At 42.8% G+C, this 20,886-nt stretch overlaps 1 long non-coding RNA gene across 1 annotated transcript; it reads left to right on the top strand.

Annotated features, from left to right (window-relative positions):
• Positions 1-423: 423 nt before the first annotated feature.
• On the top strand, positions 424-18,156 carry LOC138816482 (uncharacterized). The gene is made up of 3 exons (XR_011368672.1): positions 424-500; positions 16,524-16,620; positions 17,927-18,156. It is a non-coding gene; the product is annotated as an uncharacterized lncRNA (long non-coding RNA).
• The last annotated feature ends 2,730 nt before the right edge of the window (positions 18,157-20,886 follow it).

The following is a 20,886-nucleotide window of genomic DNA, read 5'->3' as shown; positions in this document are numbered from 1 at the left end:
AGCTCCCAGGCCCAGAGTTCAAGCACCACGACCGACAAAAAAAAAAAAATAGGTATCTGATACTATCATTCGCATCCTCAGAATGAAATCTCTATAGAAATATAAGTTGACTACAATAATCAGTTCTCAAATGATGCTTGAGGATTCAAATAAAACTGGGAAAAGGAGTCAAGGACAATTTACTCACATTAAGTCAGAGGAAATAGCATGTCTGGACAGAATCACTCATGCATGAGCAAGATGAAAAGTAGCAAAACAACTATGCAAATAAATGTAGGCATAAAAGAAAAAGAAAGAGACAGAGCATGCTCTGTCCATTAGGATGTGTCCAACTGTAACTCTTGGAACATCTGGTTAGCATTTAACAAGTCTGGAGGGAGGGAGTTACTTATTTGGGTTTAGGGCTCAGGGTCAGCATTTGCAGCTCTCTCAGGCCGATCCCCTTAACTGCCAAGTGTCAGCAGGAGCTCATGGCATCATATCTTCAAGGTTCAGCAATGGTAGGAGGTGGAGGGCCATGCAGGGCTATGCCTTTCCCCTACTCTGTATTTCTGTCATTTCATATTTCTCCTAAGAATCTTCCCACTAGAGGTCATAATTTAAATATCTGTTTCTCTGTCTCTTTCTTTGGTGGCAGAGTTTGAACTCAGATACCTGCACTTGGTAGGCTGGAGTTCTATTAGCATGGCTATTTTGGAGATGAAACCTTATAAACTGTTCTGCCCACACTGATCTATGTATTCTTCAGCTCTCAGCTTCCTGGGCAGCTAGAATTACAAGTGTGAGCTACTATCAACTGACAAATCATTATAATTTTTGGTGCTCAAGTATTCAGTCATTCTTCTTAGCTTTAACTTTGAAGGTGTTGCAAGAGAAAATTTCAGCTGGCTGATTCTGGTCTCTAACACAGTTGGGGCAAAGATATAACTGTAGAAATCAATGGAAAACCACTGATAGTTGGCTGGATTTTTACTCTATTCATGCCAAACTATTCTGCCACTAGACAATTTTTTTAATTCAGTGAAAAACACTAGGTTTCTCAGTAATGTTATTCTGTCACTGGACATATTGGAGAGAGAGTGACCCTTCACTTTACAGCATCAACAGGCCTATACCCCTTCCCCAAAGAAACTCAAATGCATTGTGTATATTATATATATATATATATATATGAGATATATATGGTGTATATATATGATTTATATGTGTTAGTTTGGCAATAAATGTCAAGTTGGGGTTGAATTGAAAACAAGATCCATGTAGTAAGAGCATAAGAGAGGTTAGAAAATATAGCCAGGCGGGGCTGGGAAGGTGGCTCAGACGTAGAGTGCTTGCCTTGCATGCATGAGGCCCTGAGTTTGATTCCTCAGCACCACATAAGCAGAAAAAAAAAATCCAGAAGTGGAGCTGTGGCTCAAGTGGTAGAGTGCTAGCCTTGAGCTAAAGAGCTGAGGGACAGCTCCCCAGGCCCAGAGCTCAGGCCCCACAACCGGACCCCCCCCCAAAAAAAAGATAGCCAGGCATAAAAGTTCTTACCTGTGATCTCAGTACTCAGAAGGTAAAGGCAGATAGATCCCAAGTTCTAGGCTAACCTGGACAACAAAATGAGATCTTGTTTCAAGAAAATGAAACAGATAAACAAACAAAACTCTCTAAAACCAACCAAACAACAACAAAAAGATAAATATATGTGAAGAGCTGGTTTAATCTTGTATGACTGACAACATCAGTTTTAAAGTCCTAACTTGATAACTTAATGATATATGTATGTATGTATATATGTATGTATGTATGTATGTATATATGTATGTATGTATCTTCCAGTCTGTTTAAATTTCAATTCAAGGACAGAGTATCGAACTTCTTTTTATTTTCCCTGAAGACTAAACAATAAGGAGTTGACAAATCATTTCTCAAAGGATTAGGGTTAAACACAAAGAGGTCATCCTGACAGTGGATTTGGTACATATCCAAGCAAAGGTTTCCTAGGAGCAGTGGAGAATTATTCTTCCTGGGGCTGGGCAGGGTGAGAGAGACAGAAGGAAGGGACTAATTTCTAGGTTTTCTGGGCAGTTTTGGCTTTGGGTAGATAACAGTGTTCTATCTTCCAAGATTCATTCCATCTTTGGGTTCTAAGACAACAAAGAGAGCAAACCACTAGTGTCAAGATAAGTCACCTTTCAGTTGAACTGTCTCAATAAGAGATTGTTTGTATTTCTAGAAGATCTCTAGCTGATGTTGTGATGGGGCAGAGTTGAAGCAATATAAGGTCCTATTCAAATGATGTTAAATTTAGTATTCATCTAGTGTCATTCTGCAGAGAAGCCCATTTTGCCCTTTAAAAGGAGGTCATTCATCTTGACAACATTCTTGGTCAGCAGGTATTATTATGATAATACCTAGAGTTTATTTAGCACCCCTGCCCTCTTTTCAGGCAAGGTCAAAGCCAGTTGGGCAGTCAGTCAACAACGTTTATTGAAGTCTCTTAGTGTGTAGAGCTGTGTATTAAATCACTGTCGAGCAAGTCAGTTGGGTCCTATACCACACACTAAACACACCTCTGTGGTTGGCCAGCAGTGATCCCACAGCCTTCCCTTCTCAGCACTGAACCCCTCGCTGGTCACCAGCTTCTGTTTACTTACATTTACCTTGGGTTGCAGCATATCTCTCTCTATACATGTTTGCAGCTCTTTTCTCTGCATCTGTGCCTGGGCCTGACAAGCCTCAAGAATCCTCTGCCAGGCTGTTCAGCTAGTTCAAAGCAGAAAGTACTGAGCTAGCTGCCTAACGATGGTAAAAAAAAATCTGATGAACCGAAGTAGCAGAACTTTTTCCCCCTTAAAGAAAGTGGGATATGTACTGGTGACCCATACCTATAATCCTAGATTCTCAGGAGGTTCAGATCTGAGCATCTCAGTTCACAGCCAACTAGAGGCAGAAAAGTCTATGAGACTCATATCTCCAACTAACCAGCAAAAAAGCTGGAAATGGAGGTGTGGCTCAAGTGGTAGAGTGCCAGCCTTAAGTATAAAAGCCGAGTGAGGGCGCAAGGCCCTGAATTCAACTCCAGCATTGGCACAAAACTAAAAAAGTGGGATGTGTGTTCTTTGTCTGAGAGCTGATGACATAACCTGTCCCAGTTGGAGAATACATTGGACTTTGGCCACCTCCTCTGTTCAGTTGAGACTAGTAGGAGGGTTTTAAGAATCTCCCAGAAGTCAGGTGATCAGATGTCTTTTAGATATTCATTTGACCATTTCTACATAGGTGGTTTGGTCCTCATTATCTAAGATAGTGCCCTTTACCATTCCTTTGTATCCCTACAAAGCCATCAGACACTGGACATGGGTTTCCTTGGGAATAGCCATGACCTTGGACTAGGCAGTGTTTGTAGCTGATGCTTTTCTGAAGGACCTGGGAACCGCTTGGAATCAGGATTCCTAGGAGTTAAGCAGCACATCTTTTATTGAAGAGGAATCGGAGGAATCTGATTTCACCCTAAGGACTCTTGAGAGCATTTGGAATAGTGGCTTAGTTAGCCAAAGAGTGAACCAGTCCAGATGAGACTTGAGTGGCAGGGCCTACATTCTTTCCTTCTTGTTCCTCTGCTGTTCCCAAGGTCATTATCTAGAGCTCCAGGGTCAAAGCTCCATTATTGTAATAATTCAGTTCAGACAGTGCTGGGTTCTAGACCCCAATGTTCTACACATCACCTCCTCTCACACTCCACTGCAGAATATAGTCAAGTGGTCATGCCTACTTGTAAGGGAGGATAGAAAACATCAACCAGCCAGGGATCCATATGCTAAGTTACAGCTGTATTACTGTGAAAGTAGGAAAACCTGGGTTGTGGCCAGCACAAACATTTTCTGCACAAATATTTTCTGGACCAGCAGTTCTACTTCATGGCAACCTCTGCATGTACACTACAGTGATCCCCAATATGTAGACTTTATGTTCCTTGTGTTTCACAGATCTTATTTACCACTACACACAGCAACCAAGCAGCACAGTGTGATGTAGCACCATTCTGTGCCTGGAATCGAATTATCTACCTTCTTGCATCCTGTTAGAAACTGTAGAGCCTTGATCTTACCCTGGATTGGTCCCCACTCATAGCTGGTGATTTCCTTGGTCTAGGATACAGCCCAGGCACTGTTGTTTTTTTTAAAGCTCCAAGTGATTCTCTTATGTTACTAAGCTTATTTAGAAGGCAAATTCAAATTAGTGCTTCTCTCTTAAGTGTGTTTACGTGTGTGTGTGTGTGTGTGTGTGTGTGTGTGTGTGTGTGTGTGTGTGTGTGTGTGTGTGTGTGTGTACATGCACAAATTATTAGAATTTTCCTCACATTTTGGTTCAGGCAGATGAAGCAAGTTAATGACTAACGTGACTGTAACTTCCAGGAAGGTAGATCTGGCTAACTCAGGAGTTGCGTCACGAATCCTTTCTTGTTGTGGATATTTGGAGCTGAGATTGCCGGCTGGTAAAAATTTAGGAAGGCTAGGAGAAACAGAGGGTCATCAGGATACCAGTCAAAAGAGACATAGTAGTCAAGTAGCCACCCTTGAGGCATAACAAACATGCAGACAGGATCAGGAATGGGGTTTTATGTCTTTGGTTAGTCTACTTTTGATTGGCTGTTTCCTGTTCTGTGAAATCTATTAATTGGCCATCTCTCCATTGTTGTATAACAAATTTCTCCAAAATGTTATAGCTCAAAAATTTTATTATCTCATAGATCCTGTAGGTCAAACATCTAGATATTTCTGACTTAAGATCTCTTGAAGGGCTGCAAGCAAGGTATCCATGGGGGCTGAAGTTTCATCTGAAGGCTCACGAGAGGAGGATCCTCCTCCCAAATTCATCTAAGATTCCTCTCTGGCAGGATTTAATTCCTACAGGCAGGTGGATTAAAGGCCATAGTTTCTTACTAGCTGTTGACCAATGTGGTCTTAGTTTTTGCTAACTAGCCTCCTTATAGGGCAGCTCACAGCATAGTAGCTGGCTTATCCTCTAGGATAAAAGAGGGCATCCCTAAGGGTATCTGCAGCCCACTATATTGTTACCTTGGACATGACTTCTTGTTACTTCTCCTGTATTCTCTTCCTTCCTGGAGTCATTCTCTTCCTAAAACCAGTCCCAATTGAAGGAGTGAGTTTATACAAGGATTATGAATGCCAGGAGACAGGGACTCCTTTAAAAGCAGCCTCCCGAACTAGTTCACAGGCAATTATGAAAACTTAGTGGGTTACTGTTATAGGAAAACACTTACGTGAACATGAAATCTAGGGAGCACATCAGTAGTGTTTGCTACCACTGTATTGAGTACCATCTCTCAGGCACTTGCTTCAGACATTGTCCCCCTAGATGAGTGGTCCATGTCTAGTCTCTGTGACCTCTCTCCTTCATTTTTCTATTTATGCAGTGTAATGGCTAATGTTATGTATGTAGTGGACAGGGTTGAGGGATTCCCTAACAGCTGTCAAAGCTTTAATCTGTGTGTATGTCTGTGAAGGTGATTAGGATTTGTATCTGTCAATGGAGTACAGCTCTCCCTCATCAATATGGGAAGAAAACAAAAAGACGGAGGAAAGGTGAATTCACTTTGTCTCCTTGAGCTAATGCCATCTTCTCTTATCGTTGAGTATTAGAGCTATGTCTCTGGCAATATTAAGAATTACTTTGTATATTAAGTATACATAGCTGGTAAGTTATGTCCCCCCAGCCTCCATCTTGGTCCAGATGCTCCTTTTCAGCAGGTTTTGTGTTAATTTTGTCCTTTCAATCTTCCATCAAAAGGTGAGAGTGTGGTCATGTCCATCATACACCATGGTCACATTTCTTTGCCTCAGTCAGGGGAAAAGCCTGCAGTGAGGATAATCTGAACTGTCCGGCTGGAAATCTTTGTAATCTCAGGTGGCTCCTGCTGACAGACAGTAGTGTGAAGGGGGTGGGGCCTCCCCCAAACTTCCAGCCCTGCGGATCACAGTGTGTGTGTGCTTGTGGGAGGTGGGGGCAGAGAGCACTGAGAATTTGTGTACTTCAGCCTTGCTTTTGTGAAGAGCATAACAGAGAATGTGTGTGGGCAGATGTCTTGGGGTGGAGGTTGGAGCAAACTTAGCACTGTGTCCCACTCCCCTGACTCTTCCCCTATTGCTCCTTTTCCCATTTTTCTGCCACTTCTGAGGGTGTCAAGTATCACAGAGGTGGGAAAGTTCAGAAGCACAAAGCCTGGGGAATGGATCCACTCAAGCAGCTTTAAAATCCCCAAATCTGGAGTCATTTTATATTCGGCCGAACAAATAAAGAGTAGAAATTTTCATTCATATTCTTTTTTTTCCTTTTTTTTTGGCCTTAAAAAGCGATCTTAGGGAAGAATCTTAATTTCTCTTTGACTATAAAGTCAAAAGACAGTAGAGGAGCTAAGAATTGTTCAATTTCTTTCCAATGTTTTGGAAAACATACCGCTAGAAAAGCAATTGGTGTGGACCTTAAAATGTTGTTGGGAAAGCATAAACTTCCAAGTGAATGCTGAGTAGGAAGCAAAGTTTAGTGGTTAAATTCTAGTCTGGTATAAAGAAGTCTGCTTCCCCCCACCCCCCTCCCCAAATAGCTAAGTGTTGATGGCTTATACCTATAGTTCTAGCGACTGAGGAAGCTGAGATCTGAGAATCGAGGTCCATTGCCAGCTCAGGCAGAAAAGTCCATGAGACTCTTATCTCCAATTAATCAGCAAAAATCTCCAAGTGGAAGTATGGCTCAAATGGTAGAGTGTTGGCCATGAACAAAAAAGCCAAGTAAGAGTGTGCAACGCCAAGTTTAAGCCCCAGTATTGCAAAAATAAATAAATGAATACATGAATGAATAAATAAAATGTTCAGGTCAGGAGTGTATCTCAATGGTAGAGTGCTCCTAGCATGCACAAAGCCATGAGTTCAAGCTTCAACACACTACCCCATCTCTCCCTCACCTCCCCCACATACACAGCAAGCAGAATCATGTAGGAGAATCTTAGATTTTTCTATCAGCTGCTAGCCTTTTATGAACAGTTAAATGGAGATTTATATTGAAAAGGCCGGTATTGCTCCTCATGGCCTCACACCAGGAGAAGACACTTAAAGAATGATGCTCTTTGTTTTACAGAGAAATTTCTCTGGCCTGTGAGGTTTCCTGCACAGGACTAACAGTGTACAAGAAGGCATAATAGGGAATTAGTGCAATTACACGAGATAATATTTGCTCAGCTATTTGAAGAACTCCATAGCTGAATCTTTGCTAATTATGTTCACCATCTAATGGCTATCCTTAATTCATGAAAAACATTTTCAGAGGATTTAATGATCTAGATGAAGCAAAAGTTCAGGGTGTTGTTCACACATGTAAATGGCTCCTCAAAAATCAAGGGGGATGAGGCTAGCAGGGTTTTATTCTTAATTACCTTGCTTCATTTAGCCAGCCCAAATCAGAACTATTCTTTCAAATTTTGTCTTTCTACATTACCAAGGCATAGAGTCTGATCTTCATGAAACTAATTTGGAAAAAAATTGAAAATTCTATATTCTATCTTACAATTACATGTCATGGCAACAATCCAAATAATCCTTTTAGTTGAGTTTGCTGGAGAAAAAGAGTGGGGGCATGAGAGAAGAAATTTTCAAACACAATTGCTTTGCCTTATGAAGGCAGGTTTCTTACACATTTGAGAACCAACCTATCTTTGTTCTTGTGAGGAAGAATGAAGAAACCAGAGCATTTAATAAGGACAAAAATCTCTGCCTCCACACACAGGTCCCTGATGCCAGCAGTGGTGTCCTTTGGTAATGGATTCTGTGTCTCAGAGGCACTGAGCAACTGTGCAGGGCTGTATTTAGTGTCAATTTCATACTCTGCAGCGGAGAATGAGTTTCTTTGGGGATCCAAATTCAGACAAGTCTGCAGCAATTTGTGAGTGTGTGTATGTGTGTATACCTGTATTAGGGCTTGAATTTAGTGCCTGGACACTGTATATTAGCTTTTCTTTTCTTTCTTTTTTCTTTCCTTTTTTCCCTCCAGGCTAGCTCTCTACCTCTTGAGCCAAAGTTCCATTTCTGGCTTTTTGCTGGTTAACTGGAGATATGAGTCTCACAGACTTTCCTGCCTGACCTGGCTTTGAATTTCAATACTCAGATCTCAGCTTCCTGAGTAGCTAGGATTACGGTAGTGAACCACTGGCGCCCAACTAGCAATGGGTTTTGAGCAGAGAAAAAGAACTTTGAGAAGAATTAACTGCATTTGTTGGGGGATGGGTCAATAGGATAGTAAGGTGATGAGAAATGATTATTCCTAATATGGTGTGCTGCTCTGTCCTCACCTGTCTGCAGGTCTGCAGAAGGGGATTGCATACCCAGGTGGTCTGATGTGTCCTGAATGGAGTGGTGTGGCTATAACCCCTTTGTTCTCTTGGCCTTTCACTTTATGAAGCAACTAAGAATGCATGGTGTGAATGACATGTGCTTCGTATTGATTTTATTTCCAGGCTGATAGAATTTTTCTCCCTTGGCCTTCTCAACACCACCAGTCTCCCACATCATAGGCACTTATAAAATGTGTCACCCAAGGCATTTCTATGCTAATGAAGCTGCTAATGGTGCTAGACAGGAAATAGTTCCTTCTCTTTCACAGATGATTTGGAGGTTCCTCCCTGAATCAACACACCCTCTAAAGTTCTTTGTTTATTTTATAGGTGTGTGTGTGTGTGTGTGTGTGTGTGTGTGTGTGTGTGTGTGTGTGTGTGTGTACGCTTGTGTATAATATATAGCTTTTGATTTCTAGGATTGATGAGCTAATCATTAAAAGCCTATTTAACTAAATAACAGGATGGTCACTTAAATTCTTGACCCTGGCCATGAGAAAATGCTTTCTTTCATCTTTGTTAAGTAGTTCTGTGTACCTCACACAATTAAGCTTGGCATTTGAGTGACTCAAATAGCAAGTCAGCTTCTTCTCCCTGTCTTGTTAGCAGAAAGAAAACAAACAAACAGCATCATCTGATGATACTGTTGCTGTTTTTACATGCAGAGGGCACTTATTAAGATATAGTTGTAGACTGCAGGGTCCTCATTTAAGAGAAAATCCTTAGAGATAGGCACTAGTGACTCATGTCTATAATCCTAGCTACTCAGATGTCTACAATCTGAGGACTGCAGTTCAAAGCCAGCCTGTGCAGAGAAGTCTGAGAGACTCTCTAACTAACCAGCAAAAAGCCAGAAGTAAAGGTTTGGCTCAAGTAGTAAGAATGCCAGCCTTGAGCAAAAAGCTCAAGGCATCTACTTAGAACACTTCACAATAGCCAAGTTATGGAAACAGCCCAGATGCTCTACAATAGATGAGTGGATCCAATAGATCCAATAAATGAGTGGTACCTATACATAACGGAATTTTACACAACCATTAGAAAGAATAATATACCATTTACAGGGCAATGGATGGATTTAGAACAAAGCTCAAAGACACAAACAGCATATGTTTTCTATAATATGCGGAAGCTAGATCTAAAATACACTGGACATGATAAATTATACAGGACTCCAAGCATTCACACACAGTGAGACCAAAAGAGGGTGTTCTTAGGAGAGCCACAATACCTATGTGTATCTGATCAGATAAAATAATATTTATTGAAGGGACAGTGTACTGGCTCTGAGTTCAAGTCCCAGGACTGGCATAAAATAAAATTTTTGGGAAGGCAGATCCATGTTCCTCTGTCTCTACCCTCCCACAAGTCCCTCTCATAATTATGTGTTGTTCCACAGCTCTGCATGCTGGGATTGGCATTGGCATGGCATGATCACATCCAGCACGGGTGCATTTGGCAGGAACCGAGGTCTGGGTACACACACTGCAGAAAGGCCAGCTGGTCTCTGCCACCTGCCACTGTTGGTGATGTTGTTTGATTGGGTCACCCTCCCCCCAACTTTGGTGGGTATTTAGATGCTGCTGGAGAGAAAACACAGCCTGGCAAAGTGCTTCAACATCTTGAAGGATTTGGCAATTCACCTGCCTATGTTATTTCCTTTGTGACTTTGAATATTTTCCCTTTCTCAAACAGTCATTTCTCAACTCAGTATCAAAACTGAAATTTTTATGTACATTATTTATCTCACTGTAAACCATTCCACAAAAGGCTGAGAGAAGATTTTGCCAAATAGCCCCAAACAGTCATCAGCTCAGTGTGTAGAAAGAAGAAAAACAGTCTGTGTGATTCCTGAAATACTCTCTTCATGTTTGCTTAATTTTTAGTACTAGTAGAATTCATCTATGCCTTGCACCTCTTTAGTTCTTTCACAATGTCTCAGAGAGCCATCACCAGAGAAGACCCAAACTAAAAGCAGAGAAACAGGCTCACATAATTGAGGCTTGCTGGATGGGGTTCATGCTCACAGCCCCAAGATGCTCAAAGAGGGCTTCTCCATGAAACAGGCTGGGAGTCTGAAAACTATAATTAACCAGCAAAAAACAAAACTAGAGATGTTGCTCAAATGGTAGAGCACCTGTCTAGCAAGTGCATATATTATAAGTAGATATATGAATGTGTATATTATACATATATAAATATATGTATATGTATATATGTATGTGTATATAGACACATATATGCATATATACACATGTATGTGTAAAATCACTTATAGGATCAAAATAAAATTTTTATATCTTGCCCATTTTCCCCCCACTGGGAAATTCTGGAAGAAAGTGGTTTTCTTCCTTCTCTAGAGGTTTTATTTAATGTGAGCAAGACCAAATGATAAACTTGAACCACTTGTATTGCAAGTGTGTTGAATATTCCCAGCTTTGATGAAAGTTTTAGTTTCAAATCAGAATTATCCAGAGGGTCAAATGATGGTTTTTAACATTTTCCATTTTTGTTGAACAAATAATTTACCTTTCCTCTCTTCTATCCTCTTTCTCTCCCTTCCTTCCTCCCTCCCTTCCTTCCTTCCTTCCTCCCTCCCTCTTTCCTTCCTTCCTTCCCTCCCTCCCTCTTTCTTTCTTCCTTTCTTCCTTCCTTCCTTCCTTCCTTTCTTTCTTTCTTTCTTTCTTTCTTTCTTTCTTTCTTTCTTTCTTTCTTTCTTTCTTTCTTTCTTTCTTTCCTTCCTTCCCTCCCTCCCTCTTTCTTTCTTCCTTCCTTCCTTTCTTTCTTTTTCTTTCTTTCTTTCTTCCTTCCTTCCTTCCTTCCTTCCTTCCTTCCTTCCTTCCTTTCTTTCTTTTACAGGTACTGGGCTTGAACTTAGGGTCCAGGTGCTGTTTTTTAGTTTTTTTTTCCACTCAAGGCTAGTGCTCTATCACAGTTCTACTTCTGGGTTTTGGGTGACTAATTGGAGATTTGTTCTCATCAATTTTCAAGCCAGTTTTTGAATCATTATCTTCCCATCTCAACTTGTAAGTAGCTAGGATTACAGGCATGAGCCACAGGCACCTGGCAGAAAGTGATTCTTTTCTGCTCCTGACTGCTTAGAAGCAAGAAGCCTTGATCTGCCTTGAGCAGGGGCATCCTGGCCAAAATAGTCTTCAAATACTGGTGACTTAAATAATCTGGGTCCCCAGGACCAGTTGAGGTGAGGGGCAGCTGCTATTTCAGAGAATATGCTTTGAAGAGAGTACTTCTGTGTGCATTTCCAAAGCATAGTGCAAATTTATCTCCAAAGAGAGGACCTGTAATCTACTTTCCTTTTTTCTGTTTTTGTTTTGTTTTTTTGACCTTGCTGCAGCCCTGCCTGTGGGAGTCAGTTTAAGACATGATGTGTGAGGGAGGCAGAGGTGTTTGTTCTTTGAATGACTTGTTACATTTAAAGCCGGATGTCCTCGGAAATGTTGGTGAGCTCTGGCAGCCACTTTGGTTCAATGGGGCATAAACTGTATTCATGATCACTAAGTGGGAAAGTCTTTGGGGTTTGCAATGATGGATTCAGGCCTGGATCTGGACTTCTGAATGTGGAGAAATTCTTACCTGAAAAACAAGCCTTCAGTGAAAGAAATTTCCCTTTGGAAATTTCCATTAACTTACTTATCTTAAATTTTAAGTCTTTTTATATACTGATTATTTTTTCTTTCAGGTACACTTAGTCTTTTGAACAGAGATGGGGGAAAGGGAAAAAATGAGGCTATTTTAAATATAATCTCACATGTCTTTGTCTATCTGTCTGCTCATTATGTTTGTTTTTCAAACAGGGTCTCACTACTATTCAGGCCCCCGGCTGGCCTGGATTTCTATCCTCCTATCTCAGCCTGCCAAATGCTAGGATTACAGGCATGGGGCATCAAACTTGGTACTGTGTGTGACTTCTAAGCTAAGACATAGTGTCGGGTGACAGAAGCTATCACACTCTATCTCTGCTTAGTGTACCAGAGATAGGAACTATAGGTACATGTTACTGTCAAAAGATGTGACAGTGTAGATGCCTGACGGTAAAAAGTGTACCTGATCCTAGCCCGGTGTTGGTGGCTCATGCCTGTAATTCTAGCTGTTCAGCAGGCTGAGATCTGACTATCATGATTTGAAGCCAGCATGAGCAGGAAAGTACTTGAGACTTCTTTTCTTTTTTCTTTTCTTTTCTTTTTTGCTGGTCCTGGAGTTTGAGCTCAGGGCCTGTGCACTGTCCTTGAGCCTCTCTGTGCTCAAGGCAAGTGCTCTACCACTTGAACCACAGTGCCACTTCAAGCCTTTTCTGTTTATGTGGTAGGGAGGAATTGAACCCAGGGCTTCATGCATGCTAGGCAAGCACTCTACCACAAAGACACATTCCCAGCCCTTACTTGAGACTCTTATCTCCAATTAATGAGCAAAAAGCCAGAATTCGAGCTGTGGCTCAAGTGACAGAGTACTAGCCTTGAGGGGGGAAAAATAAAAGAAGTTCATAGACAGTGCTCAGGCTTAAGACCCAGATGCCCAGTCCCTGAGTTCAAGCCCCAGGACTGACACACAACAAAAGGCATACCTGGTCTTGCAGGCAACAATGGCATTAACTTAGAAGAAATGGCCTTCCCCTCAGCAAAGACTGTTTTTGAATAACCCCTAAGCAAAATGACTATGGTTTATGAAGATATATGAAAAGACTGAAAAACCAAATAAATAGCATGCATCTGTTGACTGTTTGCTGTAGCTCACGTGATCTCCTCAGGCTCAGCAGCATGACCTCGCACATTTAGTTAGGTAAACATGATCTGCAGAGGCCCAAGCACATCTCCGGAGCCAGACATCTGGCATTAAAAAGCAAAGATCACAGCCAAGCCTTATGGCATATGCCTATAATCCCAGCACTCAGGAGGCTGAGATAGAAGGATCATGAGTTTTCTAGGCAAGCAAGATCCTGATTCAAACAGGCAAAAATCAAAGAGCTCATAACTTCTGAAGTAACTATTTCTGGGTTCTGATTGTTTTGACATGCCTATTTGTTGTTTCTTGGCCATTTTGTTGGGTATTTAACATGCATTTGCTCTAGATAGGTGGATCTAGATCCAAAGAGCAGGCAATGCCATTCAGAAAACACTTCTACCTCATTCTTGTATGTTGTGTTAAGTTGGCTCCCAGAGGCAGCAACTAAGATAGAGCGAAAGCTTCAGGTGCCTGGATTTGTTGGAGAAAGGCTCTCAGAATTTTGTGATGTTGTGTGACTACTGAAAAAGGTGCAATTTTAGATTTGCCTAGGGGTGGAAACAAGCAGGCCAGGGGAGAAATTTTAGAGGGTGAAGATGTCTCAGAGTTGGTGATATATAAATAAGGGTCAGATGGTGTGAGCATGGGAACAAGTAGAAGAAAGGGCAGATGCAAAGATCCTGAGGTAAGTATTTCATTACCATGTTTAGAAACCAACTAAAAGAGACCACTTGAGCTGAAATGGAATGTACCAGAGAAGGAAATGAGACAAGACAGGTGTCTATAACAGGTAGTGGTGGGCCTGGTGGGCTCTGGTGGAAACGGGATTCTACTTTGATTCACTGGAGGGACCACAATTTCCTTTGTGACCCTCAGCACTGTCACCTGTCCACCAGATCATCTGTGAAGCAGATAAAGGGCTCAATGTTCTCCCAAGTCATGCCATTCCCAGGATTCTATAGCTCTAAAAGGAATACACTTTATTTCCTTTCCTGTCCACAATTAATAGGCACTGTGAACTCCCTCAGAATGAGAACCCATAACACTGTTGTAGATTAGGGGACATTTTTGTTAAGAAGTCATGCTATTTAGCAAGCAAGTTGAGGTTTTCAATACCTCTCAGAGACTGACCTGACAGTAACAGCCAGTCACAGACATAGTTTCCTTTCCAGCTTTGTGTGTGTGTGTGTGTGTGTGTGTGTGTGTGTGTGTGTGTGTGTGTGTGTGTGTGTGTGTGTGTGTGTGTGTGTGTGTGTGTGTGGTGGGGGTGTCCTGGGCTGTGGGCTCTGTCTCAGCTCTTTTACTCAAGGCTAGTGCTCTACCACTTCCAGTTTTCTGGTGGTTTATTAGAGATAAGAATCTCATGGACTTTCCTATCTGGGCTGGCTTTGAACCACGATCCTCAAATTTCAGCCTCCTGAGTAGCTAGGATTGTAAGCATGAGCCACTACCACCTGGTTTCCTTCCTGTGTTAAAGTTGGAAATTGACAAGTGGCAGTTTCCACCCAGTTGTTTAAGATGACTGTGGTAACATCAAAACAATCTGAAAAGAAAGCATTTCCGGTTGCCAGATGCAAGGGTGTGGCAGAGTGGAGAAAATGATAGTAGCTTCTTATTTGCCTTTAGTAGCATAACAGGGGTGGACCTGCTGGAAGGAGGAATGAGTGCAGCTGCATATGGTATGCCATGGAGTCCACATAAGAGGAAAGGCACACAAAATTCTTCCAGTCTTGCTTTCCCTCCCTCCCTCCCTCCCTCCTTCCCTCCCTTCCTTCCCTTCCTTCCTCCCTCCTTCCCTCCCTTCCTTCCTCCATCCTTTCCTCCTTCCTGCCCTCCCTGCACGCTTCCCTCTCTCCTCAGTCCCTCCATCCTTCCCTCCCTCCCTTCCTCCATCCTTTCCTTCTTCCCCTCCCTCTCTCCTGCCCCCCTTTTTTTTTTTTTTTGTCTAAGACTGGGACTTGAACTCATTACCTGACACTTTTGCTCATTGGCTAGCATTTTACCAACTGAGCCACGCCTCCAATCCCTCCCTCCTCCAGCCTTTCAAAGCAAGTTTTTGGCCAAGATCAGGATACATGAAGAACATAACCTGTGTTTTCTCAAGCATCAAAAAGTTAATCATTATAAAGTGTAATACTCAGTGTTTTTCATAGATCTACAAGGTTGTAGGCTTATCTCAATTAAGTCTGGCTTCTTTAACTCAGTGTCACTTTTCAAGCGGCATCAGATGTAAATTTTAGAATGTCAGTACATTCTGTTTGTGTGCGTGTGCATGCGCACGTACACATGTGATTGTGCTTGTGTGCACAAGCATGCGTGCACCAGTACCAGGGCTTGAACTCAGGGCCTTACTTTCTTGCTTAGCTTTTCCTGGAAAAAAAGCTAAGCAGGTTCCCTCTTCCTGCTCCATCTGGGCTTAAAGCTCCAGGTACTGCTTACTCCCTCCTTTTCTTCACATGCCCTGTATTGGAGAGGCTCAGCTGTGTGGTTCAACATTCAGGAACTTTGCTACATTTTGATATGCTTTGCTCAGACAGAAAATGCATTTCCCCAGAGCTGGAGCTACTCTGGCCTGTCAAGAGCTGCCATGTCTAGGGCTAGTCCTGGGAATTTTGGCGGTGACAAGGCTAGGATGAAGGGTAGTACCTTTGTGCCATCTAGCTCCCACAATTCTCGAACACACTGGGTTGAAACCAGAAAGCATGAGTCCAGGAAATATTTCTTATTTGTGTCATTGAGGTTTTCTGGATAGTTCCACCTTGACCCTTGGTACCAAGAGAGATCCAGAGCATAGGTCTGTTCCAACTCCACCAGGACAGCCTCAGCCCCGGACCCTCCCTCCACCCAGTGGAAGACGCTGGTTGGGGATTTTACTGCCTGAGGACCTGGGAAAGGCCTCCCTTTTTTTTTTTTTTTTTTTTTTTGTCGGTCGTGGGGCTTGAACTCTGGGCCTGGGCGCTGTCCCTCAGCTCTTCAGCTCAAGGCTAGCGCTCTACCACTTGAGCTACAGCGCCACTTCCGGTTTTCTGGTGGTTTATTGGAGATAGGAGTCTCACGGTCTCTCCTGCCCGGGCTGGCTTTGAACCGCGATCCTCAGATCTCAGCCTCCTGAGTAGCTAGGATTACAGGCGTGAGCCACCAGCGCCCAGCATGGCCTCCCTTTTACCATGTGTGTCAACAGCTGTAAACTTCTGGGCAGCCATTTGGAGGCTCCCTACAATTTGCCAGCATGGAGGGAAGATCCCCCATGTTCCAGAGAATCAGTATTTATTTTTGGTTTGTATTTGTTTGAGTAAAGGTCTTTAACACATTTTAGAAGTTTGTAGTGGGGTGGGGTGGGGGGGTTGTGCAGAAAGATTCAGCCCTAACATTTTGATTTTGTGTTTTCCAGGAGAGTCCACACACGTGGCTCACGAATGTTGGAACAAGTTGGTTACTGACTCCAGTGTCCACCTCTCTGGGAATGCTCTGTGAAACCTTTCTCCTTGGTGAGCTATGGAAAATATTTGCTGCCCACAGCCTGGGGTGACGGCAAACATTCTTGTGCAGGCCGGGTGTTGGGGTGCGCCATGATGTGGCACAGCTGTGACCATGCGGGTTGGTCTCCAGCCTGTGGCCGGTCCCAGGGTGTTTACCTGCAAATGAATCTGAAAGGCCACAGGGCCAGGATTGTGTCTTGCAGGCAAAGGGAAATGTGCCTGGCTATTTTAAAGCCTAGGGGCTGTACATCTTGTCCATGGGCCGCCAGTCACAAGGACAAACAGGGCTCACCTAAGGCGAGGGACTTTCTCCAAACAAACGCAGTTACACTTCAAGAGTTGCTTTCAGATGGGAAAGAAAGGGGGACAAAAGACCCTCCCATGTGCCTGTGATGAATGGGGCACACAGTCCTCCTGGTGGTGACAGCAGCCCTGCACATTCTTGTCACAGCTGGGTACCCAGGAGGGGTGGCCTGGTGTGAATACAGATGTGCAACAACACACACACACATACACAGAGATCCGCCTGTGTTCACACATAATCTTACAGACATGCACACTTCTACACTTACGTCATGGTTACATACGTTCACACACGTTCTCACATAATTATGCATGTGTTCACACCCAAATACATAAATGAACACCAACATGTGTTCCAATACACCTACATGCACAATACAGCTATATGTAGACACACAAAATGATATACATTCATACACACATATTTGCACACAAACTTAACAACAGATAAAAGTACACATAATTCATATACACAGACATACACAGAAAGAGTTCTACTCAAGTATACTCACATCCACACTCATGAGACACACATGGGTGATACAGTGCCATCTACATTCTCACCTCACAGACACTCCACCCTCTTACACACGTGCACACGTTCTCACGTACAACATAGACGTTCATGAGTAAGTTCCTGTGTACTCACACACACACACATATTCACACTTGAACACAAGACTGTGATGTCCTAGGCCTGCCACCTGCAGCGCTTCCCAGGAGCTTGGCTGCCCCCTCATGTGCCAGCTGGAGTTTGGGCACGAAGTTGTCATTTTGTCCCTTTCCCTTCCTGGATCCTCAACCTGGAGGACAGTGATTTTGGGGGTGGGTTGAGGCCCATTTGGGGACTGTGGGTGGATTCTCCGTGGTCGGTTGAACCTTCATGGACAGGTTCATGGGTTCTCTGTAGTTCATGAGCAATTTGCCTCTTCCTGTTTGATTACCTGTATTTGTGGACTGAAGTTTGTCATATGCAAACTGGCTGCTGGCATCACCTCCTCATCCTCTCCAGGTGTTCTGGTGTGATGCCTACAATGATGCAGGAGGAAGCAACTTGGAGAGTGGATACCATGCCCCTAGAAGATGTCATGAAAACTGCACCTCTAGAGAATATGGACCAGTAGTACTCCTGATTGGGCTGGCTGATGTGGCCGTTCCTGCATCATTGGGGAAAATCATGTATTTGGGGACATGTTACTTATTCCAACATTTGAATTATAATTTTTTAAATAAAAAAGAACACTTGGCACTGGTGTCTCATGCCTGTAATCTTAGCTACTCAGGAGGCTGAGATCTGAAGATTATGGTTCAAACCAGCCTGGCCAGCAAAGTCCTTGAGACTTATCTCTGAATAACAACCAGAAAAACTGGAAGTGGAGCTGTGGCTCAAAGTGGTAGAGCACTTTCCTTGAGCGAAGAAGTGCAGGCCTTGAGTTCAAGTCCCACAATGTCCACCACTACCAAAATAATAATAATAATAATAATAATAATAATAATAATAATAATAATAATAATAATTTAAAAAAGGAACAATGTTTCTTTTTCAGCCCAATAGATTTAATGTTTTCATCATTCCTTCATTCCTTGTAGGCCTTATTTATAACCATGTAATAATATTAGTTGGTAAGCCATTTGCCCTCAAGTTCTCTGCAACCCTGAGTTCTAGCCATCATTCTCCAGAATAATCACATTCTTCTATGAATACTGATGCTGCTAATAAACCTGGATCACACAGAAAGCTGTAAGCCTGCACCAACTGCAAAGTCTCTTGTATATATGTGTTAAAGTACATAGAACATGAAATTGGCTATCACAATCACTCTTAGGGGTAATAGTGCTGATAACCACATTCAAGTGATTGGGCAGCCAACAGCTCCATTTGTTTCTAGAATTGTTCCATCTCACAAAACTGAGAATCGGTTACCATTCAATAACATCACACTCTTTTCCTCCACCTCTCCTCACCCCAGAGCAACCTCCCCCCTGTCCAGGGCTACCATTATTCTTTTTGTCTCTCTGAATGTGACTACTCTAGGTACCTCACAGGAGTGAAACACCCTTGCAGTGACATTAGGCTTTAGTGACCACCTCCTCTCACTCAGGATGTTGATCTCAAGTTTCACCAGTATTGTAGCATGTATCAGAACTTCCTTTTTTGTAGGGCAAGGCTATAAGATAGTCCACAGAATATAATATTATGTTTGGCTTATTTGTCCATCATTTGTCCATCTATGGACAATTGAGTTGAATCCATTTATTGTTTTGGTGGTGGTGGTCCTGGGGCTTGTGAGCTGTCTTTTAGCTTTTTTTTTTTTTTTTTGCTCAAAGCTAGCACTCTACCACTTAAGTCATAGCTTCACTACCCATTTTTTTTTGCTGGTTAACTGGAGATGTGTCTCGTGCACTTCCATGGGTTGGCTTCAAACCACAATCTTCAGATCTCAGACTCCTGAGTGGCTCAAATTATAGGCATGCGCTGCTGGTACTGGGGCTGAATTGATTCCCTCTTTTGGCTATCTGAAATATTGCTACCATGAACATGGATGTTGGTAGACCTTTTATAAAGTCTCAAAAGAGTTCTTATTAAATTGCCCCTTGCTTGGTTTTTCAGTCTCAATTTTCTGTCAGAAGGAATAGCACAAAACAGTGCAAGTAGTACAGGACAAAAGAGTAGGTCCTACAAGCTCATTTCGTGAGCATCTCTTAACTCATGGCTCCTGCACCTGGGCAGCCTTTGGCATTCAGTCAGTTCCCCAAATTAGTTCCTAGAAGAAGGAGGACCCTGTAGCTCATTCTCCATAGCCCATTGTGTAAGTTTGCCTCAAGGTAGAATTTCTCCAAGTGAATGTTCTCCAAGGAGTTTCTCTGACTTTAGTCCCTTGGTAGACACATGCATACACTCAAAAACAGAGAAAAACTCCTGCATACGGACCGAACAGTGGTACCCTCTAAACAGAGGACCAGTTCCAAATCTTAGGCAATGTCAGACTTCTGGTAAAACGTGAGATGCTGGAAGCCAGGTATGAGGGCCTACTTTTATAGTACTAGGGGCTGGGGAGGCTGAGATTGTGAGGATCAAGATTTGAGGTCAGCCTTCACAAAAGTCCGAGAGATTCCATCTTAGCTTATAAAAGAGTGACTACAATATCATTCCAGCTATCCAGGAAGTACAAATAAGAGAGTGACCTAAGCACAAATTCAAGACTATTAAGAAGATATATGATGAGCCATGTACTGGTGGCTCACACCTGAAATTCTGGCTTCTCGGGAGGCTGATAGCTGGAGGGCTGCTGTTCAAAGCCAGCCTGGGCAGAAAAAAAAATCGGTGAGAATCTACCTTCAAAATAATCAGCAAAAAAGCAAGGCTGGAGGTGTGGTTAAGAGGTAGAGGGCTTACCTAATAAGTGCAAGACTCTGACTTCAAATCCAGCATCATAAGGGAGGGGGGGGGGGGAGAGAGAGAGAGAGAGAGAGAGAGAGAGAGAGAGAGAGAGAGAGAGAGAGAGAGAGAGAGAGAGAGAGAGAGAGAGAGAGAGAGGTGGGGTATTAGTGAATGAATAAATGAGTGAATTAGTGAATGAAATTTGGAAGATACCAACATTTGTCAGAACTAAGGCTATTTCCTCTTTGCCCTGCCAGCAGTCCTGATTTGACAAATAGGTATTGAATTTGGAGGAAGGAGTGTGGTTTACTTTTCAAGCCATTAAGTTAGGGAAGAAAAGCATTCAGAAAAGACAAAACCATGTACAAAAATGAACACATTCTCCCCCCTCCCCAAAGGGCAATATAAAGGAAACCAATCCGGAGATGGATCTCTACTTTCTGGTCTTCTGGTCTAGTCACCTCTTTTTCCTCTCTGACCCTTGGAGGGGGGAAAGCTTTTTCACTCTGTCTGAAATCTGGAGGCAGCAGGTCAGGTCCTGGCAGAGCAGAGTTGGGAAAAGTCCTCTCGACTGGGCACAAAAGGCCACA

Source organism: Dipodomys merriami, unplaced genomic scaffold (assembly GCF_024711535.1).
Source record: "Dipodomys merriami isolate MVZ:Mamm:240054 unplaced genomic scaffold, mDipMer1.0.p SCAF_7, whole genome shotgun sequence".
Lineage (NCBI taxonomy): Eukaryota > Metazoa > Chordata > Mammalia > Rodentia > Heteromyidae > Dipodomys > Dipodomys merriami.
Note: the sequence above shows the minus strand (reverse complement) of the source record. Positions and strands in the feature narration are given on the sequence as shown.